A 26,377-nucleotide genomic window follows, 5' to 3' on the forward strand; every position below is an offset into this window, starting at 1 on the left:
ATCTCGTGGTCGTGCGGTAGCGTTCTCGCTTCCCGCGCCCGGGTTCCCGGGTTCGATTCCCGGCGGGGTCAGGGATTTTCTCTGCCTCGTGATGGCTGGGTGTTATGTGATGTCCTTAGGTTAGTTAGGTGTAAGTAGTTCTAAGTTCTAGGGGACTGATGACCATAGCTGTTAAGTCCCATAGTACTCAGAGACATTTGAACCATTTGAACTAAAATAAATAACGAAACCATGTTATCCCATTAAGCCGAAGTTTTATTGAATCGGCAAACTGTGGTTTCAGGTGGTATTGGCCACGGTATCGCGGCCGAACAGTTCAACAGCAAGGCTGTCTTCTCCTGGCGCCGAGTTGACGGCGGCGCCCCCAACAGGCAGCATATGATTTGGTGGCTATGAAGAGTGTTGAGCCTCAGTGGTTGGCGGGGAGGCCACTGGAATAACCTGTCGACAAATTTAAATTTCAGATTTAGAAACGTGATCACATTATGATTGGTTGATACGACATAATATGTAAATAAAACATAAATTATCATTTGACGCGGAGCATATATAGGATCGGTTTCTGTAGCGATACTGTTCAGACTGCAAAGCAGACGCGAAGCACAGTTACTAGTTAATAGCTATCGGAAAAAGTGTAAGGCGCTTCGTAGTTACGGGCCAATAAAATAGTGTAATGACAATATTTTTATAAATTGTTCTGCACCCTAGATATTGGCTCACCGGAGGGATGCTCCTCTCGCCCATACTCATCAGCTCAATGATGCTAAGTATCATAAATAAGAATTTAAATGTGAGAACTACCAGCAATGGCTGTTTGCCTCTATCCTGCTCCCTGAGTGCAGTTCCTTCTGATGAAATGGATTAGATAATCATTGTATCATGATGGCAAATGGTTGTTACAAGTATCAGAATATTTCTACCATTATAGTGACCATTATACATAAGTAAGTTCTATGCATAAAGTAACTGAGACAACTGAGACTATTGGTATATGCACTTATGTCAGAATCGTAGAGTTTCTTAAAACAAGTTTCCAAATGTTGAATTGAAATTCGGAGGGCGTCATGTATAATTATATATCAGAAAAATAAACATAGATGCAGCATGAAATAACGGAACCAAAAGACCAAGTAAAAGCTGCGTGCCATGCTTAAAGGTGAAACTATACTGAAAACTTGATTATTGTTTCGTGGACGGGAGGAGAAAAGAATGTTTTATGAAACTTTGGCCATTCTATGAAAGGACAGGCAATCATATTGTACCGTTGATTCTTAAAATTTAGTGGACCCTAGCAATACTAGGGCGAAAGAATATACTGTGGAAAAAGACTGCATATCCGCTCACAATTTAAAACTGTTGTAGAAGAAAAGTATTGCAAGCATCGTAATAACCACCCACAGCTCAGTACAATAAAATTTACGGTTCGACCATAGAATTTTGCATTTTGTATGCTTGTCGATGTGCCTAAGCTAACAGCATTTCAGTGACATTAAAAAAGTACAATTGTAGAGTCGGAAAATAAGGAAACGCGGGTTACTGTTCTGAAGGGAGTTACGATGTGGCCATGAAACTAGAAATACAATTAGAAACTAAAGTCTGCAGATAGAAGTTTCACTCACCCTAGCAGTGTGGATTTCCAATTCTCACTGCAGACGTCTCTGCAGCAGCTCCTCAAAAAATGCGTCCAGCGTAAACTGACGCTCCTGTTGGAAAAGAACTTAATTAGTTTTCTGATAGCCAACATGTAGAGTAATACAGAAAATATGCTAGATTCTAACATGGACGCTTTTTACAAAGTGCTACAATTATCAATAATTTTGCTAGCTACACTTATTGATGATATTTATACAGTGATTGATTTTAATATACAAGTAACATCACTACTCAGTCCACGACTGACCAACTAGTAATACTAAACAAATACTATTGTGTCATGATGTACAAATTTTTTCCTTGCGCGATTGGTTATTGAAGTACTTCTGGGAATTATGCCGAGATGTTGTTCCTGTTGTACGCAGAGTAATTCAACGACAGATCGAGACGTGTCCTTCAGATTCCCAGACTAGATGGAGTCCAGGGATCGAGTGCACATAACGGCAAAACTCGCTGCACCCCAGGCACGGTCATCGAAGCATTTTTCACAAATCCAAGCAACTCGGCAAAACACCCGGAAGCAGAGCATTAACCAGTATCACGTTCGTGAGTCAGTGATGATGTGAACAGGAAACGAAAAATGCAATTTAAAACCAAACGCTATTGTTACATATACAGATCTAATTTACACTCACCGGAGCAGCATGGATTTCTTCTTCTTCTTCCTGCAGACGTTTCTGCAGCAGCTCGACAAAGAACAGGTCAAGCGAAAATTGACGTTCCTGTTGGAAAACAACTTATTAGTTTTATCATAAAGAGCACGTTTATAATTCAGAGATAGCGCTACTTCTTAACATGTACAGGTGTTACGAAGTGTAACACTTCCTAAGAATACATGGGCCTGTAGATAGCGATAGTGAGTATAAATTATTGACAGTAATAGCTACCATTATGCTACGGGCAAACTGTTACGCTGGAGTGACAAAGGGTTACAGAGGAATTATTTGAGGTACAGTAACGCCATGATTTTTCTATGCTCTGTTCAAATAGTTCAAATGGCTCTGAGCACTATGGGACTTAACATCTGTCGTCATCAGTCCCCTAGAACTTAGAACTACCTAAACCTAACTAACCTAAGGACATCACACACATCCATGCCCGAGGCAGGATTCGAACCTTCGACCGTAGCAGTCGCACGGTTCCGGACTGAGCGCCAAGAACCGCTAGACCACCGCGGCCGGCTATGCTCTGTTCCTCTGTGTTCTTTCTCTGGAAAGGAATGTAAGTGGGACTGTGACAGTTTTTACTGACAGTTCCAGTTTCTCTATTGCCTGACTCCTCTGAAAACAACATTAGGCTTCCAAGCCTGGAATTCTGGAATACATTTCCTTTGGTCATCATATATTAATCCCAGTTACCAGGCAACTCTTAGAGCAACCAGATGGTTTGCAATTTTGTCTTCAACCAGTCACCTGTCTTGGACGCATATTATGTTAAACTTTGCTCTTACAAGAAATTTCAGCATAATTCTCTACAATTTATTAGGGACTTTTCCATTCTCAAGCACCTCTGTATCAGCATCATAGTCCAGGCACTCTCAACTAATGGTAGACACAACTTCCCGGTTGGTGAGTATTTATTTTAATGGCCGTCAGTAGAGTTGTTGCAACCATTTAATCGCCTTTGGCTGGACTATCAACTTTATCTTATCTAATGCCACAAGGGGGGATATAATGTGCTAGTAACATGGACGAGACTGGCAGGAGCCTGTGGGATCTGAGGAAAAGAGCAGGCATTTCATGCAGCCGTGGAGGTCTGTGGACAACTAACCCATCGAGACAACGTGCCATTATACTGCACGTGAGAAAGACATACGACTGTAGGAAAAGGTGTGACTGGCCAATCATCAGATCAAGTCCGACCTTGTATATATATCACTTTCACATACTCAAGTAACCCAGACTTCTATCCGAATAGGACACATTTCTAACTAATGTCTTCTTAGTCTAATGAGAAGACAGTTAAATCTGTAATGACTGTGGCGTAATATTTTTATGTGCCATAATGTCTGTGCACGTTATCTTTTGATCAGAAGGCAGAAGTGAAATTAAGTGGAGAACAGCCATTTATTTTACTGGTTTCGAGATATAGTAAATTTTAAAAAAAATTGTGTATCTCTGGAGATGAGGTTGAAGGCTTTAGTGTGTTGACGAGAGCAGCAATTTCTGTTTCGCTCCAGTGATCAACAAATCCAGCCTTTCGCCAGTGACATTCATCTGTGGCTATATTTTAGATGCGGTCGCGAAAACTGACAACGATCCCTCCATATTGTTCAGAGGTGACAAGTTTTTTAGTTGGTGCTTCAGAATATTCTACTAAACTAGTGAAACGCAATCACTTATTTACCACGTATCGAAATGACATTAAATATAATTTTTGTAATTATGTGTATGTGTGTGTGTGTGTGTGTGGAGGGGGGGGGGGGGGGGGATCGCTCGTCCTTGCGTGTGCCTTCGTGTGTAAGTAATATTTTTAGACATTTTTACATTTTAATTCTTTGTCGAATTTTTACTGTTTTATCACTTTGAACTTCACTGTTCCCATAAACGTACCACTTTCGTGTACGGAAAACAACACACAATCGTCATAGACAATACTCTAGTAGAGTTTCCTGTCTTAGATGTATTGTTCATAATGAATTGTCACATGGGATGTTTATAGTGAGCCGCAGAGTCATTTACAGTAAATCGTGACAGTCTGTAATACCTGTTGACCAACCTATGTACAGTGAAGTAGCTCTAAAACGTCAATTCCTTGCTTATTATGATATCAGTAATGCAACGTGGCGTGGCTCACCTCGAAGGTACATCGAGCAGCGACCAAGGTCTTGTCCAGTCGCAGACCTTCGTCTTTCTCCCCTCCCACACACCGGGAGAAAAACGTCTTGATGCGTCGGAACATTGCTGCAACGATAACGGGCAGCATGTTAGATAAGGCTATACCGTGTCGACGGGGAAAATCTTATTGTGAAGTCTCACGAGTGTCTCGCAAGGAAAAATATCATTGATTTACTTGAAAAAGTTTATCCATTTATGACTGGTCAGGAATTCATTATCTTAATTCCTTTTTACTAATTCCAATTAGAAGAACTAAAATTACACTAGTTCTTTGATGACAGCCTAAAGTGTGATCATTATGTGGTACATTAATCTGCAACATATAATTTTGGTTTGGTATAAGTTATTTAAAACTATCACTATTAGACAGTCAGTGCTATTAGCAAGACAGTGGAACGCTACATATGCTTCAGACTTACACCGAGTATAGTTATTTAAACTTCGCATTTCGCCAGACATTATGCTGCGATTTGTTTACTACCCTACGTTCATTCAATATGGCTCATTGAGACAGGAACGGTATTTTAATTACTGTGTACTAAAAGGAATATCTTGCTGGGGATGTGAAGTTACTTCTTAATAATCTATGCAACAGTGTGGTGGTTTAACTCTCAAATCTCTCCCCAGTGTCTGACGGGATTATATCCGTTGTCTTACTGTATTCTCAAATGGCTGCACCTTTCTTTCTTTTTGGCACAGTCATCAACAACGTAAGTTCAACACTAAATCTAGAAGCACTCTTCAGCGCCATGTGAACCAAACAACAACACGTACGACGTTACAACCATATTTGCGTTCAAACTTTCCCAGCAATATTTGAATGAAGAAAACACCAGTACAGCTTATATACTCCCAACGTAATTAAAATTTAACGATGCTCCACGATATTCATTTAATTTTCTTGAGTAACAGAAAAGAAAAATATTTTGGCTATGGGACCATGTCAACTCATTATGATCCTCCGCAGCTGGAACTTGTTTACGAATTGTCTTCTTCTTCACAGAAGGTATAAGATAAAAGAATAGGTGACAGAAGTAGATGACGCCGTTCTCGTTGTGAAACTAAATAATAAATTTGAGAATGACGACTCCAGCAACTGAAATTGTCAAAACCTCAGCAAAGAGAACTGTCCCTACAAGTCAAGTTGTCTTGCAACCTTTGTAGCTGCATGGTGTATTGAAACAATGCACCTCGCTTCTGAAGTTGGGCGTTCGCTTAGTTCAAAGCCTCCAGTAGTCCTCAAGAACTTTAAAATGTTTCGTTACTTCAGCTCGAAACACAAGGTGTAACAGTACAATGTATGCACCAAAACTGGACCTCCTTTAATTCAAAAACTCACACGAAGAAATCGTATCGTTATTTCAAGTGCTCGAGTGAATACGGAAGTGATTGCAAGGCAATGGCCCTCAACAGTTTATGTAACACAACACTGATGTTAGCATACACTGTGATCAACATTAATCAGCAACGCCAGTAACTGCAGAGCTCTACACTGTTTAGAAACGTAGATAGGATAGGTGAAACGAGTAGAATTAAAAAATTTAAATAAATGATTATATATACCACAAAATAATGGTATTTTGCAACTGAGACATATTCAGCAGAATCTAATGAAAAAACCTGAATAGCTATTCAACTCCCAATGGATTTAACAACTGACGACATTCCAAGATATTAATTCAATTTCCTGAAGCAACAGGAGACGAAAACTCTTTTGCTACAGAGACAATCTACTCAATGTTACTCTAAGCAGCTGCCATCAGTTTTCACAGCGTCTTCTTCTTCACAGACGAAAGAAAGTTCTAGCGGCATGACTGTACAATGATCACAGACGACATGTATGTACAAATGAGAACCAAGGAGATTGGTGACACACCTACCATTGTGAAACTAAGTAATTAATTTGTAAAAGTATGAGTAACGTACGTGAACTTCGTCAAAAACTCAGTAAAGTGGTTTGTGTCTACAAGTCACGGACCTAACCTTTGAATATAAAAATTAAGACAAAGTGATCTTTCGCATACTACACTGTACTAATAACATATTTCGAAATCACAAAACGGTCCGTCGTAAAACTGCAACTTGCCAGCACTTCTCCACTAAACTCACATTCATTGAAAGGGTTGTACGATATGCTAACTGCTGATGATTTTGTATGGTAAATAAATAGGTTACATTTAAGTGAATGGTTCATACCTCTTGAGGGTATAATGCACCTCGCCTCTGAAACTGGGCGTTAGCGTACTTCAAAGCTTCTGAAGCTCCGCAAGAACTTTAGAAAGTTTCCTTAGTTGTTCTTGAAACACAAACTTCATCGCTACAACACTTGAATCACAGCTGATGCTTCTTTTACTGAATAAATCACACAACGAATTCGTATAGACACTTCCAGTACTCCAGAGAATACGGAAGTAATTGCTAGGCAAAGGTCCTCCTTGGTTTAGGTGACATAGCATTGTTGTTAGCATACCCTGTGGTCAACATTAAATAAAATCCCAGTAATAGCAAATCCAGCAAATACAGACCACATTATTTTATAGCAATGTCGATATCAATAGGCAAACAAGCACTGCAGTAAAATTTTAAATAATTTAAATCTATGTCAGACGAAATAATCATGCCTTGCTATTGAAAGATATACAGCAGTGCCTAAAAGACGAAAACGCCCGAATAACTAATAAGCTTACAAAGCATTTACCACTAAAAATACTCCAAGCTCTTAAATCAGTTTCATAAACCAATAAGAGCGTTATACTCTTTTGTTATGGAGGAAGGTCAACTCAGCATGACACCAAACAGTTGGCATCAATTTCCAAAATGTGTTCGTTTTCATAGACGTAAGAAAATTCTAGCAGCATGACCCTGTTATGACCACAGACACTATGTATATGTAATTGACAAGCGAGAAAGATCGCTATCATAGTTGTTGTGAATCTCAACAGTTCAAAGGAACAGAGCATGCTACAATTCTATCCGTCTGCTCTGACCCACGACTCATATTTGTAGTAAAGTGGATAGTTCACACGAGATACTACAACAACCACAGATAACATTTAATAAGAGTCCGATGACATTCTTCAAGACGGCGAACGCAAAATAGACCATTACAATGAAAAACAAACATTAAACATTTTATGGAGGTGGTATTGGAGAGCTTTAATGAATGTTAAGAACTGCGATACGCAATACGCAGCTGTAATGGCATATTTTGTTACATACGATCGATTTCGGTCTAGAAGCAGAAAATCATCGGGTCCAAAAATCATGTCTTCTATGCAGTTGCTTAATTGGAATAGTAGTTAGCTTATGTACAAAGCTCCATCATTGATATATCTATGTATATCGACTATTGGGAAAAAAAGTTATCGAGGTTAAACGGACATAATGTTATATGTGCCCAGCTAGTATCAATGACGGAACAACGAACATCCGATAACTGCGATTCCATTTACTCAGGCGAATAGCTGAGACGGTTTTTGGACCCGATGATGATGTGATCCGAGACAGAAATCGATTATTTCTGTTAAAATATACCTTTGTGTATTGTATAATGCAGTTCTTAACAAACAAAAAACCATGTGAAGTATCTGAATCAGTAAATGAAATGAAAGTGTAACGAAAATCGCGGTAACGTGAGAATTTTGGGTGAGTACATACTAAAAAAGGTTAATAAGCCTAAGAACATTTCCGAATTCCTTTAGAATAAACCGAACGAAAACATACAGAAAATACAAAATTGGATTCGAATGATTTGCTTGGCCTATACAGATGAAACGAAGTCGGTAGTACTAAACACCTCCACAAAACAACATAACTGGAAAGTAATACACACACACATATGCTTCCAGAATGACGCAAACTGAAATATAGAGAGGAAAGCCAAGCTTAATCGCAGCGTACGCTGTACCAATACAGCTTTAACAGCCAGTGATAACAGATCCTCTACAATGTCTCTAACATAAACAGAAGATACTGCAAAACTGGCAGAATTGCAATACCATTCTTCGGTTGACCTGTTTCTCAAAGGAAGACAGCGGTATCACACACAACCCCGCAAAACGACGTAATCGATAAATATCACACAGAAACTTTTATGTGCTAAACCTAAACATGTAAAAAAATTACACACAAATGGTATCGCGGTATACACTGGACCTACACAGCTCATTCAAAAACAGCAATTCCAGACTCACCCCTCCCCCAAACACACACACACACACACACACACACACACACACACACACGTGCAAATCTCATAATGCAAGAATGACGTACAAATATTTCTCCAGACTAAACCAAAGCCAAAGAAATAAAAAGACATACAAATGGATAGGTGGAATCATATTTCGAGTCAAGTCTATTGCTATACCGAGGACAACTATACAAAACAAAAGCCACATACATTATCTTAATCGAAAAATTATATCCACAGATTCCTTTAGAATAAACCGAAAGAAAATATGTTGAGATCACACTACAAACGAAAATAAATAGTTCAAAAACCGAAAACAAAAGGACACAAATCCATTATGCACCGCAAGAGTGAGCGACCAGTATAAACAAATCGAGCCTTTTAGGAACAATGAATTTCATAAGCGCAGCATCTTAAAGGGTCATATTCGAAAAATGGCCAAATATTTGTAAATTAAAAAATTATGGACAACATTATCACTCGTTTTACTCACGATCTTTTGAGCATTGCACTTTAGTTATGGCTAATCTCACCCTCGACAAACTTCCCACATTAAAAACACAGCTAAATAACTATAAGAATCAAATGATAATCATAATCCCTAATCGTTTCGGTCACAAAAATTTATCTTGTGCTTTGAAGGTCCTGCCTATCCTTAACCAAATATTTGTCAGTAAACATAATAAAAATATATTCGTTACTAGTTTTTCCACGGCAGTTTAAGGTGGTAGTTAGTGGTGGTAGTTAGTGTTTAACGTCCCGTCGACAACGAGGTCATTAGAGACGGAGCGCAAGCTCGGGTTAGGGAAGGAAATCGGCCGTGCCCTTTCAAAGGAACCATCCCGACATTTGCCCGAAACGATTTAGGAAATCACGGAAAACCTAAATCAGGATGGCCGGAGACGGGATTGAACCGTCGTCCTCCCGAATGCGAGTCCAGTGTGCTAACCACTGCGCCACCTCGCTCGGTCGGCAGTTTAAGCTGTGGTCTCAAGTTCCTCCCAAACCAAACCCTCGTATGTCGCGACGTATTTGGAATAGCAGCATAGTTTACAGGCATCACAGATTTCAGTGGTAAGTAATCCAAACACCTTTAATAGCATTCCGCTTGCATCCAATTCAACATAAAGTCATGACGTCTCATAGGATGTCATGGGTCAAAGCAATCGGGTGCAAAAGGATAATGCGCTTGACATTTTTGCCGTTGTGGAACTAAGAAATTCGTTTGAGAATACAAGATGAAACACATTAACTTCGTCAAAAAGAAAGTATAGAGGTCTGCCTGAAAAAGCAAACACTTAATACTTGAATTTCCATTAAAAATTAAAACAAAATTCTGTTTCACTTTACTGTTAATAACTTCAGGTTCTGCAATCACATCACACTCCACCACACGCTTCAATCTGCTGGCATTTCTCCACTAGGTACACAGAAAATTAAAAGTTTCTACGAAATTCTAACTACAGGTAATTCCGTAATGTAAATAAATAGGTGATAGATACGAGAATGCCTCATACCTCTTGCGGGTACAATGCTCCTCACTTCTGAAGCTGGGCGTTCGCTTCGCTCAAAGCTTCTAAAGCTCCCTAAGAACTTTCAAATGTTCCGATAGTTGTTCTCGAAACACAAAATTTAACGCTACAGCACTTTAATCAAAGCTGAAGCTTCTTTCTTTCAATAACTCAAGCAACGAATTCGAATAGGCACTTCTGGTATTCGAGAGAATACGGAAGTAATTGCTAGGCAACGGTCCTCGACGGTTTAGGTGACACAGCATTGTTGTTAGCATACCCCGTGACCAATAGCAACCATAGAAACAACGGAGCACATCTTTGCATAGGAACGTAGATAGCAATGGTTAAACGACCAATGAAATTAAGTGTTAAATATGTTAACTATATGTTGCAGCTTTTCAGAGTATGGCATCGAATCGAAGCGACGTCGCACGAATTCACGTGACATGTTTTTACACACGTAAAAACGGAATCCCTCAGAGCAGCGAACTTCCACGTTCGTTACATGTCCGTTTGTGTAATAAGACTGACACATTTTCTGGTGCATTAATTCCTTTATTTTTCGAAAAATCTGTCTGTCATGAAAATGGAAGACTTGTCAATGTGACGAATCACTTTCGCCATACGCACATCAATTGATGGAAAAAACTGAAGCAAGCACAAAGAGAACGCAAATCATATTTGCTTTAGATAAACACTGTAACGGTTGTGAGCGTTAGCTACCTTTGAGATTGGACGTGGCGAGCTGATGTGATTCAAGAGACATTATCAACTCCTCACTAAGTTTTAATGAGGTCGTTTAATAGGTGTACGAGAAGCTGGATGTTCCTTCTGCGACATTGAAGTCTGAGGTGCCATTTCGTATGACAGCACGAGCGCTCTTGTGGTCATCCCATGAACCTTGACTGCAAAACTGTACGTCAGTTTGTTGATTCGAACTGTTGTGCTGCCAGTCATGAACAGCAATCCAGGTTGTTTCATCCAACAGGATAACACTCCACGTACCGCTATTGTAACCCAAAACGCTCTAGAGAATGTCGACATGTAACATTAATCTGCTCGATCACCAGATTCGTCTCCAGTCGAGCACGTATGGAACATCATTGGACGACAATTGCGGAGTCATTCCACAAACAGGATTAACCGCCCGTGTATTGGACGACCAATAGCAACAGCCGTGGAACTCCGTCCCACAAATTGACATCCGGCATCTGTACTACGCAATGCATGCACTTTTGCACGCTTGGATTCAACATTCTGGCGGTTACACCTTTCATTAATGTACCGGTATATTACATTTGCCATGGCTTATTTAGCGCTTCCATTACCCTGCGCTCTTGCATTTGTTACTTACTTAAATAAATTACCTAGGCAAATACATTCACGGAATTCCTTTAATCTACACTAATTATTTTTTGGTATTGAGATGTTTTTTCTGGAAGTTTATTTTAAATCTTTCTTATACATCTAACTTATAAAATGAAGGTATGATTCCTTTTATATATTTCAAATGGTATTATACTGAAAAGAACCACTTTAGAGAGCAAACTTTCATTGGCTAACAAAGCAAGGCTGGCTTACAGAACAAAAGCCCAAAGTTTCGCTTCGAGAGCGAGTCTAGAATTCTGGAACTTTTTCTTGAGTTCCCATGCGGAGGAGTACTGTCAAAAAAGAAAGATACTGCGTAGGTTCTTTTCCTGGTCATACTCTGCTTTGTCGAGGCTTCTCTGTGCCTCGATGTTTGTATTGCCACATGAGAGATCCTGTGAAGATGATACTATCGACACGTCACTAAATGTAGGGAAATGCGGTCTAGAGAGAAATGTAAACGGCAAAGCACACACATCCATGCCCGAGACAGGATTCGAACCTGCGAACGTAGCGGTCGCGCGTTCCAGACTGAAGCGCCTAGAGCAGCTTGGCCACACCGGCCGACTAAGTTATCATACGTGTTTTTTGGGATATTGTCTGCTGTACCACCGAGTTATATTATTTTATCCGTATCTTCAGAAAAATGAGGATATTTATTTAGTGCAATTTTATTCCCTTGGCCTGAGGAGCAAAGGTTGGTTGATGGGAGTATATATTTCTTTTATCACTCAAAAGTATTTAATAATGTTACCCAAGGATACAAAGGAAATCTACGTCATGTATACATATAACGATAAAGTTGTTATCAACCTGAACGATGGTTCGAACACCACAGTAATTTTCTAACCAAGGTTCCGTTGCTTTCACCGACCTCTCAACTCATTCAGCCAGTCTGTTGTAAGCGGCCCTGCAGCTTAAGACGGAAACGAGCCATGGTTCGACCACGCATTACTCACATTAACAAATCATTGTCAAACGTGAAAGAACCGTTACATGTAAAAAAAAAGTCTTTGGACCAACGCCGGATTAAGACTTGGACCGTCATGATTTGTTATCTGACACTTATCCATTGTACCGCCGAGCAAATTGAAAATGATAAGATTAACACTTTTATTAGTTGTTGAAACAGATCGTCGCACATTAATAAAGTTAAAAACTCTTGTAAATTTTTAAAATGAAATATTGAAGGTATTTTATGATGAGACTGAAGCTCTTCTCTGCAGGCAATAGATAGTAGAACGTCTGCTTTGAAAGGATAAGCTGGGGACAGGGCGATAAGTGTAGGGTCGATATGGTGAGTGAGCAGGAGAATTAGGGCCTGACAAGCAGTAACATTTTGCTATATACCATTCTGGTTGACATGCAGGCCTTTTTATTCTTATGCATCTACAGTTACGATTTACATCGGCTGTGTAGGCAACTACAGTTTTTAGTAATTTCTTAGTCTGAAAGGTTAAAACTTCGTCGTTACACGATGAAGCAATAATCCTACTGAGGTTTGGTGACTGCGACTAATAATCGGTTATCCACATTTTAGATGTTGTCTACAAAGTGGCTTATATTAAGTTATTTCCACCTTTCCTTAGTTAACTGTATTTGCTTTGGAGGTACTAATCTATGCGCAGAGTGTTTCAGATCAAAACACATTCGCATTTTTTAGCTCTTTCCATTTTTTTCGTTATATTTGGTAGGCGTCTCATTGCAGTCGTTCATGTACATGCTGTCTACATTTAGCAGTTGCATAGCATTTGCTGCAGCAGTCGATGTTGTTATTTGTGTAATGCCCTCACTAGTTCATGTGTCCCTGTTAAGCGTTTAGGACTCCTTCGGCATTGGTGCTGTGTTACATAAGCTGGAAGACATGGCAACATTATCTTAACTGCGTGTCGACACCTCTCTCATCTTGTTCTTCTCCGCTTAACAGGCGCCGAGGGAAGATCGGATTGGCGGTTCGGTGTCCTTGTTCGTAGTTGTTAGCCAAATTATTTATTACAAAGAGCTGAAAACTGCCACAGACCGACCCACCATTTGAAGTGACTAATCTTTCCTAAAAGTATATTTGTTACATCTTTCAGTTTCTGACGGTTTAAGTACGCATTTAGTTCAAAACCGTCAGTAACGACGTTCAATTACAGGTACAAAGACTAGTGAAAAGGGTGTTCACAGCACCATGATTTTAGAGGTGACAAGTTTTCTCACTTTCATCATTGTATACTCTCACTGAATGGCTGCAACTTTGTTTAAGGTGAAAAGTTACCTCAAGAGAAATGTCCCAGATTCGGCCATAATGCAGCAACTTCAACGTGTTTTTCGGGACACTTGACCCTCGTCAGTCAGCTATCAACCTACTATGAAAAATTATTATACGTGAGGAATACAAGCTCAAATAAGCAGTTTTTCCGTCTTTAGTATGATGTCAGTTGTTGTGATTGGCTCTAGTTGTGATCAGACCTCGCTTCACCTGAAACTTGTGCCGTGGGACGGCGAGAGAAGAAGCAAGACACCAACTCATCGGGACTTCCTACCCCGACCGACTGCTTCATTCTCTGCTTCTGGTGTGTGGATGGTAGCTCATGTTCTGTCCTTAGGTTAGTTAGGTTTAAGTAATTCTAAGTTCTGGGGGACTGATGACCTCAGATGTTATGTCCCATAGTGCTCAGAGCCATTTGAATTTTGAAAATTTAACTGCGTGTCCTGAGCTTTATGCAACACTCACCCACTTTTCCACTTGGTAACTTGTTAATAATATAACAGACAGATTAATACTAAGAAATAATAAAAATAAAGTCATTGCAGGTGCAAAATAGACAATTATTGGCACCAATACATTTGCAATGACGCATACTCCTTAACACACCAAGGTCTTAAGGAGGAATGCAACAGGGGATAAATTCTTATGTAAATAACAACAACAAAGACGTTGGTAACAACTTTTTTCGTTTATTCATTTCACATACATACATTTGATTTTTGAGGTGCAGTTCATTTCTTGAGGTACAGTTCAGTTCTTGAGATACAATTTGATTCTGATATTTCTATGCAGAGATATCTTTAACGTACATGCTACAACAGCAATACTGGTTGAGAACATTTTTAAAGAAATTTTCCAGTATCACTGGATGAGAATGTTTACAATTTTTTCAGATACACTGTGTGATCAAAAGTATCCTATCACCTCCAAAACATACGTTTTTCATATTAGGTGCATTGTTCTGGCGCCTACTGCCAGGTACTCCATATCAGCGACCTCAGTAGTCATTAGACATCGTGACAGAGCAGAATGGAGCGCTCCACGAAACTCACGGACAGGTGATTGGGCATCAGTTGTGTCATACGTCTGTACGCGAGATTTCCACGCTCCTAAACATCCCTAACTCCACTGTTTCCAATATGATAGTGAAGTGGAAACGTGAAGGGACACGTGCAGCACAGAAGCGTACAGGCCGACCACGTCTGTTGACTGACAGAAACCGCCGACATTTGAGGAGGGTCGTAATGTGTAATAGGCAGACATCTATCCAGACCATCAGACAAGAATTCCAAACTGCATCAGGATCCACTGCAAGTACTATGACAGGTAGGAGGTGAGAAAACTTGGATTTCGTGGTTGTGCGGCTGCTCATAAGCCACACATCACCCCGGTAAATGCCAAATGATGCCTCGCTTGGTGTAAGGAGCGTGAACATTGGGCGATTGAACAGTGGAAAAAGTTGTGTGGTGTGACGAATCACGGTACACACTGTGGCGAACCGTTGGCAAGGTGTGGGTATGACGAATGCCCCTGTGAACGTCATCTGCCAGCATGTGTAGTGCCAACAGTAAAATTCGGAGGAGATGGTGTTACGGTGTGGTCGTGTTTTTCATGGAGAGGGCTTGCACCCCTTGTTGTTTTCCATGGAACTATCACTACACAGGCCTACATTGATGTTTTAAGCACCTTCTTGCTCCCCACTGTTGAAGAGCAATTCGGGGATGGCGATTGCATCTTTCAACACGATCGAGCACCTGTTCTTAGTAGTGATGGCTGGGAGTTGTGTGATGTCCTTAGGTTAGTTAGGTTTAAGTAGTTCTAAGTTCTAGGGGACTGATGACCATAGATGTTAAGTCCCACAGTGCTCAGAGCCAACCTGCTCTAAGTGAAGTGGTTACACGACAATAACATTCCTGTAATGGGCTGGCCTGCACAGAGTCCTGACCTAAATCCTATAGAACAGCTCTGCAATGTTTGGGAACGCAGACTTGGGGCCAGGCCTCACAGACCGACATCGATAACTCTCCTCAGTGCAGCACTCCATGAAGAATGGACTCCTATTTCCCAAAAAACTTTCCAGCGCCTGATTGAACGTTTGTCTGCGACAGTGAAAGCTGTCATAAAGACCAAGGGTGGGCCAACACCATATTGTATTCCAGCATTACCGATGGAGGGCGCCACGAACTTGTAAGTCTTCTTCAGCCAGGTGTGCGGACACTTTTGATCAAATAGTGTACATAAATCAACGCTGAAAGCTAATGCTGAGATACTTTTTTTGTTACTACAACTGATTTCCACAGTCCCAGAAACATAGCTTGAACAATAATTCCTTATGGACTGTGTACACTTAAAGGCTAATCAGTGTTGGCCAGCTAGCAGTAGGTGAAACATAAAAATTATTCTATTTACATAACCCATATGGTGCGTATATATACAGTATACATGTGGTGTAGGAATAAATAAATACACAAATATTTCTTTGTTTACGCTTTCGTTTACATTTTTTAACTTTTTTACATTTTTCTCACACATGGTGTGCACACACACACACACACACACACACACTTATGCTTTTTTTCCGCACATGGTGTATGTATATACACATATACATAGTAGCCGGCCGCGGTGGCCGAGCGGTTATAGGTGCTTCAGTCCGGAACCGCGTGACTGCTACGGTCGCAGGTTCGAATCCTGCCTCGGGCATGGATGTGTGTGATGTCCTTAGGTTAAGTTAGGTTGAAGTAGTTCTAAGTTCTAGGACACTGATGACCTCAGATGTTAAGTCCCATAGTGCTCAGATCCATTTGAACCATTTTTTGTACATAGTACAAATAAATAAATAAATAAATATTTACACCACACACACAAAATTACTTACAGTGTGGTAAAAGGGCCATACTACTACTCTCTGAAGACACTCTCTCTTTCTCTCTCTCTCTCTCTCTCTCTCTCTCTCTCTCTCTCTCTCCCTCTCTCTCTCTCTCTCTCTCCACTGATTCTCGCCCTCTCACTCAAGAGTCCCCCAGCCCTTCTCTCGCTACAAGTGAGTAGGGAGGGTTTGAATCCCGTTATCACAAATGTCCCTTTTATCGTAATGAGGGCAACAGGTAGATTTTAGAACGCATCACAGTGTATAACTTGTGTCCTCTTTATCAAATACTAGGCTGCCGTACCGTATGTGGTGGCTGCGGTGCAGCACCGCGAACGTCGCTGTACAGCCGCCACAAATAGTCTTCAATAGAGACGGCTCTATGACGCACACCTTAAGCCCGCCTCTGCGTGACACTTCCAATGTGCAATACGTAATATTTTTTGATCGCAGACCTACAAACTCCATAATCAGCAATCCATTTGCCTTATCTTTCATAAGACAGGTAACCCTCTTATTCTGTGGAACAATAGCACAAGGATTATTAGCCGAGTATAAGGACGTGTCGCATTCATTACCATGGTATCTCATTACTTCATACGGATTGCTGCTCTTCACCTAGTACATAAGGATATCTGTATCAATATTAAGTAATTTAGGGTCTGAAAAATGAGTTTTAGTAAACTCATAATGAAATTGGTACATGTGGAGTTTGGACAGTTCTAGTATGCACATTCCCATGCAACTAGGTTTTGTAAACTCTACTGCAGTCTTCACCATCTCTACAGATATGAAGTTCTTATTGAATATGGTGAACCGCTTAAAATTTGATCTAGCAACGCATTTTCATACGCCATAACGCCCATCCAAGTCGGTTCTAATTAAAATTTCATGTCGTTCCCTCAAATTCTCCATTGTTTTGCCGAAAAATTGAATTATTCATTAATTTATCAAAATCTTTCTCCAAAAGTCAGACGCTGCGGATGCTCTCTGTCTCATATTCAGATCAATATACTCCTTCAAGCAAGGCAACTACTTGAAATAAATAGCCCAAGTGAGTCTAACCAGCTCCATTCCCAACTTGAGACACTGTTGGAGATTACGATAATGAATAATGTACTTCGCTTATACTCCATAATTGTCATCGGTTTTGGGGTGGAGCCTCCTCGCAGAACTAGATGCTCTGGACACAGTGGTAAACTGGCGTGTGCATAAAGCAAACTATTAGAGTATGTGAGTTCTGCTTCCACCACATACGCTACATCAGCGGCCATACCCCCCCCCCCCCCTCCCCCCAATGATATCTCCTCGCCGGCCGCTGTGACTGAGCGGTTCTAGGCTCTTCAGTGCGGAACTGCAGTGCTGCATGTTAGGTTTAAGCAGTTCTAAGTCTAGAGGACTGATGACCTCAGATGTTAAGTCCCATAGTGCTTAAAGCCATTTGAACCATCTGATAAAAAAAATGTTCAAATGTGTGTGAAATCCTATGAGACTTAACTGCTAAGGTCTTCAGTCCCTAAGCTTACACACTACTTAACCTAAATTATGCTAAGGACAAACACACACATCCATGCCTGAGGGAGGACTCGAACCTCCGCCGGGACCAGCAGCACAGTCTATGACTGCATCACCTTAGACTGTTCGGAACCATCTGATATGTCCACTTAATTCCTTGCATTCATCTTCAGGCACCCAGCGAAACTCACCAAACGGCAGTGATTGTTGTGTGGCGTGCCCGTATAAATTAATTACATCCAAGTACACGATGTAACTCAAATCAAGGGATGCGCTGAACCAGTCACCCATCTGTGGGTCATTTGCATTTTCATGTCTATGGACACATTGGCAATGTCCCCCACGGATCCTTCGCACAAAGAAAAGAAGCATGTCAGCATCTGTCAATAGTCCGATACTGCACTTCGTTTTCTTGAGCATTGCATCCCAAGACAACCCAGGGCCGTGTAATAAAAGGCAGTATCCAGAGAATATGTGGCTATGTGTAGACTCTGGAATTTCTCGAAAGCGCCCTCCAACAAGCACAAGTCTCTGCCCACGTACAGCTGTGCATACTCTCCTAAAGTGGAGATGCCGAATTCCCGCCTGACATTCACAGCATGCTCATCCTCTGCTTTCTTTATGGCATCGCCTGTAAGGTTGCTGGAGAATGCAGCTCCTTCAAGTACCTTGGTTTTGTTGAGTTTTTCGCATGCTATCCACATGCTTGTATGGGGAACAAATTGAAACTTTTCCTCATCGGGATATGCATATCCTCTTGAGGTAGTGTTTCAACGAGTTTCTGGAGAGGCGCCTGCACAAAACGTAGCGTTTCAAGGAAGCGGAGCGTAACTGTCGGCGTCATCCGTTTGGAGAATGAAATGTATTTCTCGACGCTCTCACGTAGGACACTGACCTGATTTCCCTCCCAGTCTAAATCAGCCAAACGCTCAACAAGAAATTGAGCGTCACAACCGCTTAAATTATGGAAGAAAACGGTATGTGCTTTGGTAGATGGTACTTCAAATTGCAGGTCTTGTGACATGCGCCACGGAACTTCCACATACAGATTTTTTTCTCCTTCGACTTGGTCATGGGAACGTTGTTTCTCTACAGCCGATCAACCTCCCATGAAAGTTTCTCGAACTCAGTGAGCAGCCAAACCGCAAGACTATCCCCGACATAAGATTTTTATTGGGTAACACTTGAATCATAGGGCGATACTATTTGGTACTCTACCGCATATGGTATGTGCTCTGAGGTCGTAGGGCCACCTTCACAGCGGGTCACAGGCACGAGGAGGCATTCAGAGTCAGCAAACACTACAAACGTTTTTCCGTCAGTTCTCCAACCGCATTCTATGTACAATCCATGTCTTCAGCTATAGTGGTAAGACGGCTTTGGTAAGACAAAGTTGCAAAAATTAAAATATCTTTTATGTTAGCATTACGAACGTTTGATTTCGATTCAATACACTCTTGGTAACGGTCACATTTTTAAAAAAATCTTAAGATCAATGTTACCAAAATTTTAAACTTATTCTTTAACAAAGTCTTGTAGAAATCCTTGTGTATAAGAAAGAAAGCAGACTATATTTTGCGTAGGGAAGTACAAACAATTCGTAACAAAAAAAAAAATGGTTCAGATGGCTCTGAGCACTATGGCACTCAACATCTGAGGTCATCAGTCCCCTAGCACTTAGAACTACTTAAACCTAACTAACCTAAGGACATCACACACATCCATGCCCGAGGCAGGATTCGAACCTGCGACCGTAGCAGTCGCTCGGTTCCGGACTGAAACGCCTAGAACCGATCGATCACAACGGCCGGCCAATTCGTAACACATATTTAAACAAAGTACTTAAATTCGTGTACATAATAGTGAATGCAAATTAAAGGAAAATGTCATACACTGATACGCCAAAACATTAGGACCACCGCCCACCGGGAAGTTGGACGCCACCTACTGGAGTTGCGGGTATGTGATGCGGTAGCAGAAGTATGTAAGCAGAGCACACATGGACGGGGATCACCCTAGTAAAGATACGGACTCCAAATAGGGAAATCCATTGGGATGAAATGAAATGATCGTATGGCATTATTGGCCGGAATATCCCCCCGGGGTTCGGCCGCCGTATCGCAAGTCTTTTTACTTGACGTCACTTCGGCAACTTGGGTGTGAGTGATGATGAAAGGCACTCAACACCCATTACCCTGCCGGGAATCGAATCTGGGCCCACTTGCGTGGTAGGCGGTAACGCTACCGCTGCGCTACACAGAAGCACTCCATTGAGATAAGAGACTTCGACAAAGGACTGGTTATTGTTACGCAGAGCCTGGAACGAGCACCATATCTTGAAAATGGTGAAGCTGGTTGAATGTTCATGGGCTACTATCGTGAGCATCTACACAACAAGGTAGGAGGACAGTGAAACTACCACTGGACGCTATGTGGTTGAACGTCCAAGACTCCTCACAGAATGTGGGGCTCGGAGGCATCTCTAATCTGTAAAAAGTAAGATAGAAGCTGATCTGTGGCATCTCTGATAAAAGAGCACAATGCTGGTGCCCGCGCAAGTGTTTCGGAGCACGCCGTTCATCGTACATTGTTGATCATGTAGCTCTGCAGCGGACCGCCCCTAGGTGTTCACATGTTAACCCAACAACATCGTCAGTTACAACTGCAGTGGTCACGGGACTATCGGAACTCAACCGTCGATCAATGGAAAAGTGTCAGCTCTTCAGGTGAATCACAGTTTTGCTACACTAGGTCGATAGTTATCTCCAGAAACGCCGTCATCGAGGTGAACGGTGGCTCGAAACATGCGGTGTGCCACGGACGCAGGCTGCTGGGAGCAGCGTTACGCTAATGGAGACATTCTCCAGCGCTTACATGAGACCTGTGGTAGTAATTGAAGACGCACTGACAGCTGCGAACCAAGTGCATCCCTCCATGCCTGATGTCTTCCCTGATGGCGATGTCATCTTTCAGCAGTACAGCTGTCCGTGTTTCGGAGGCACAACTGTGCTACAGTGGTTTGAGAAACATTAAAGTGAACTCGCGCTGATGTCTTGGCAACCAAATTCACCTGACGTAAATCCTAAGGTTATCGGACACCGTGACCGCGTACGCAAATCGGCGCCCTTTTGTTTACTCTAATTACATAACCAGTGCGTAGGGATCTAACGCCACATACCTCCACAAACCTACCAACAAACTGTCGGGTCCCTGACACGCATAATAAGTGATGTATTTCCTTCCAAAGACGGACAAACAGACTATTAAGCAGGTCGTCATAATGTTTTGCCTCATCAGTGTATCAAACATTTATTGCAGTACTGCCTTCATTATGTCTTACTATTTGCATTATGTCTTAGTATTTGCATTACACGTTTTGTGGAGATTATTTTGCGCGATCTTCTCAATGAAACAGGAAGTGCACTACCACTGGATGTTAATGGAGGACCTATATTACTGTCACATTAGAACGGTCAGAGGCATTATTTTTGACACAGGCCACTCCGTAACACGTATAAACAGTCCAGTGAAAGAGTCACAGGTATTTCAGAAAATACGTCGCAGATACATCTGTGACAGAATAATATTTGTGATAAAGTAGCAGGTTGCGTTTTTTCACCATCCCTATAGCTATCTGTACACCAACGAAAATGAATGCGTGTTGTTCTAGTGTTTAATTTCAATTCTTTTCTTTCTTTTGCAGCTGGGGTGTATTTGTCTCCCACTAAGTTCATGGATATTCAGAGATATGTAAATCTTCCTCCAACCAGTGATGAGAAAAAACTGAGAACGTTAAACCTTAACGTCCTAGGCGAGGTCTCACAGACCGCTAGCGTTTCCTCTGTCAGTAGCCACTTGAATGTGACTTGGACCTGTACTGTTACCGCTTCTTTCGTGTTAGCGGTCTCTGACACTGCACCTGGGTGTCTACTGTTCATGTTTAACGGACGCTGACTTTGAGAATACTGTTTTAAAATGGTGTGAGGACAGTTTAGGAAGCGGTGTTGGATCAGACAGTGACGACGAAATTAAAAGTGAACATAATACAGCATAGGAACAGTGCAAAAGTGGAGACGAATTTATTTTACCACCTGTGAATTCCTTGAATGAAATAAGTGTTCAAAGTGATGAAGACAGAAGTGTGGAGACAGAATCTTTAGGTAATGATTCTGCTAGAAATTCATAGGGCTGAAACAAACAGCACTGCTGGGCGAAGCTTCTTCCAACAATGCCCAACGGCATTATTTTTCCGAATGCTGGATATAAGTCGGGTGAATGCGTTTGTCCTTCACAGTTCCTGCAAAGTCAACATTCAAGTGAACCATTTTAATCTCTGAAGAAGTTTGTAAGCTCGTTGGTGACACCACAGATAAAAAACGAGAGAACAAGTATCACATACCCACGAACTTGTGCATCCTTCTCCATGTTTTGGGTGTAGCAGAACCAAGAGTAGGTGTGATTGTAGAACGATTGGAAAAACGCTAAACAAGCTTCACCTGTGTCCCAAAACAGAAGAGAAACAAAACTTATATTTGCCACTGTTGCAAGACGCCAGTCTGACTTGAAATCTGCACAAAAATTACCAGCGAGTGCAAAGAATACCTCTCAGAAGGAAACTAAAAACCTAAAAATAGTGTAATTTTCGTTTTTCTGAATGTTTTGTGGAAGCTTTTATGTTCTTTTATTATTACATGTGTAACAAACAATAGAATGGCAAAAAGTAAAATTTTGTTAGCGGGTTATTTGAGTAGTATTAACATTATCGTGTGATAAGACGGTCATGTTGTGTAGTATTCTGTTTAAATGCGTTTCTCCATAAAAAAATAAGCTTTAAAATTTATTTGAATATATATTTCTGTGTGGTGTTAATGTAACCTTTTACATAAAATCAGGACTGTTTCATTGAAATTGCTGAATGCAATTTTTATGGCTGTTTAAAAATAGCGGTCACTCAGGCTACACGTGGGACAATGTGTTACCAAAACATGGTCTGGGAAGCTAAGAGTTACAAAAGCCTTGGGCCCCAATGAGATCAGGTCACTGGCAAGAAGAAGCTCTCTTTTCAGTGTCCCTGGGCTACCAGGAACTCATTTTGAAACATCATGGAAGGAGCATTTTGCACATTACGTGTTTTACTTGGAAAAATACAAGGTGATGATGGTCAATAAGAGCTAGGAGCCTTTGTTTGTAAAGCATTTAGCAACTGGAAGAAAGCTTTAGAGAGCTTTGCTCACCATGCAAAAATTAAATATCATAATTTCGCTGCCAAACAGGCAGCAAACATTGTAAAGGTCACCCGGAAGATATTATGGAGTCCATCAATGTGAACAGTAGTAAAATTGATGAAGAGAACAGAAAAGGATTAAAAGCAGAAGTGGAAATATTTCTTCTGTACGGAAGATAAGAAAGTGCGCTAAGAAGGTGCCGTGATTCTGGAGAACTTGGAATAAATGAGCCCGCACATAATGATGGTAATTTTAGAGCGCTACTTTGTTTTTGTGCTCGATGAAGCACTTAAAGTACACTCCTGGAAATTGAAATAAGAACACGTGAATTCATTGTCCCACGAAGGGGAAACTTTATTGACACATTCCTGGGGTCAGATACATCACATGATCACACTGACAGAACCACAGGCACATAGACACAGGCAACAGAGCATGCACAATGTCGACACTAGTACAGTGTATATCCACCTTTCGCAGCAATGCAGGCTGCTATTCTCCCATGGAGACGATCGTAGAGATGCTGGATGTAGTCCTGTGGAACGGCTTGCCATGCCATTTCCACCTGGCGCCTCAGTTGGACCAGCGTTCGTGCTGGACGTGCAGACCGCGTGAGACGACGCTTCATCCAGTCCCAAACATGCTCAATGGGGGACAGATCCGGAGATCTTGCTGGCCAGGGTAGTTGACTTACACCTTCTAGAGCACGTTGGGTGGCACGGGATACATGCGGACGTGCATTGTCCTGTTGGAACATCAAGTTCCCTTGCCGGTCTAGGAATGATAGAACGATGGGTTCGATGACGGTTTGGATGTACCGTGCACTATTCAGTGTCCCCTCGACGATCACCAGAGGTGTACGGCCAGTGTAGGAGATTGCTCCCCACACCATGATGCCGGGTGTTGGCCCTGTGTGCCTCGGTCGTATGCAGTCCTGATTGTGGCGCTCACCTGCACGGCGCCAAACACGCATACGACCATCATTGGCACCAAGGCAGAAGCGACTCTCATCGCTGAAGACGACACGTCCCCATTCGTCCCTCCATTCACGCCTGTCGCGACACCACTGGAGGCGGGCTGCACGATGTTGGGGCGTGAGCGGAAGACGGCCTAACGGTGTGTGGGACCGTAGCCCAGCTTCATGGAGACGGTTGCAAATGGTCCTCGCCGATACCCCAGGAGCAACAGTGTCCCTAATTTGCTGGGAAGTGGCGGTGCGGTCCCCTATGGCACTGCATAGGATCCTACGGTCTTGGCGTGCATCCGTGCTTCGCTGCGGTCCGGTCCCAGGTCGACGGGCACGTGCACCTTCCGCCGACCACTGGCGACAACATCGATGTACTGTGGAGACCTCACGCCCCACGTGTTGAGCAATTCGGCGGTACGTCCACCCGGCCTCCCGCATGCCCACTATACGCCCTCGCTCAAAGTCCGTCAACTGCACATACGGTTCACGTCCACGCTGTCGCGGCATGCTACCAGTGTTAAAGACTGCGATGGAGCTCCGTATGCCACGGCAAACTGGCTGACACTGACGGCGGCGGTGCACAAATGCTGCGCAGCTAGCGCCATTCGACGGCCAACACCTCGGTTCCTGATGTGTCCGCTGTGCCGTGCGTGAGATCATTGCTTGTACAGCCCTCTCGTAGTGTCTGAAGCAAGTATGGTGGGTCTGACACACCGGTGTCAATGTGTTCTTTTTTCCATTTCCAGGAGTGTATCACTTACTTACACAAACATCTACATTAGAGCCTCGCATACCTCTTCAGGAATTCAGAATTTAGTTATTGAACTATTGGTAATTTTATTCCAGCACAAGCACACGTACAATTAGTGTCAAAGACGCAGGTTTCTTTAATTTAGTGGCTGACGAAACAGAAAACACGTCACAGAAAGAACAACTAGCATTATACTTACGATACATAGACTGCTCATATGGAGAATCGATTATTACTGATTATTTTCTTGAATTTATCTACGTAGAAGATGTTTCAGCTCAAGCATGGCTGGCTGAGCGGTTCTAGGCGCTTCAGTCCGCAGCCGCGCTGCTGCTATGGTCGCAGGTTCGAGAACTGCCTTGGGCATGGATGTGTGTGATATCCTTAGATTAGTTAGGTTTAAGTAGTTGTAAGTCTAAGGGACTGATGACCTCAGATGTTAAGTCCCATTGTGCTTAGAGCCATCTGAACCTTTTTTTTTTTTTTTTTTTTTTTTTTTTAAGCATTGGCAACAGCGATTATAATGCGTCTCTTGTAACTTGGATATGGCTAAACTGATTGGGCAAGGCTTGATGGTGCTGCAGTGATGAGCGACTGGTTACGTGGGGTTGGAAGAATAATCGTTGACCAACCTAGAGCGCAATCCTGACGCAGTATGGTGCGCATACTGGGTGAGAGTTATTGAACTACACGAAATAAACTCTTAATAACCACTGAACGGTTTGCATTACCACGTTCAAACTTCACGGTTGGCCGTGGGGTATGATGGGAATTAGTATGCGACTATGACATGGTTTAACGACGGAGTCCACTTTCATTTGGATGGGTTAGTCAATAAGTAAAATTGGTGGCATTTGGGGGACTGAGATCATCATTTCGCGATCGAGAAGTCTCTTCACCCTCAACGAGTGACTGTGCGGTGTCCAATGTCCAGTCACAGAGTAATAGGTGATATATTCCTTGATGGCACGGTGACTACCTGACGGTACGTGAAGATTTTGGAAGAATAATGTCACGTAGAAGAAGGTGACGAACACTAACTTCACTTAACGAACATTTATTCAGCACTTGCATATACAAGAGCGCGGACCAAACTGGCTCCAGCCAGAACACGTACGGTATACGTACAGTTACAAAACATTCCAGTACAATGACATTTGTGGATACTTCTAGAATGTACTCGAACCGAATATACAAATTAAAATTTCTTCCTTCAGGGGAGTTTTGAACTC

At 41.9% G+C, this 26,377-nt stretch overlaps 1 long non-coding RNA gene across 1 annotated transcript in view; it reads right to left on the reverse strand.

Moving 5' to 3' along the window:
• Positions 1 to 337: 337 nt before the first annotated feature.
• LOC126271972 (uncharacterized) overlaps positions 338 to 26,377 on the reverse strand; it is a 187,543-nt gene continuing 161,503 nt past the window's right edge. The window contains exon 3 of the long non-coding RNA XR_007549161.1: positions 338 to 441. This is a non-coding gene — a long non-coding RNA (uncharacterized LOC126271972). The remainder of the gene's footprint in view (positions 442 to 26,377) is intronic.

This window comes from Schistocerca gregaria, chromosome 5 (assembly GCF_023897955.1).
Source record: "Schistocerca gregaria isolate iqSchGreg1 chromosome 5, iqSchGreg1.2, whole genome shotgun sequence".
Taxonomy (NCBI): Eukaryota; Metazoa; Arthropoda; class Insecta; order Orthoptera; family Acrididae; genus Schistocerca; species Schistocerca gregaria.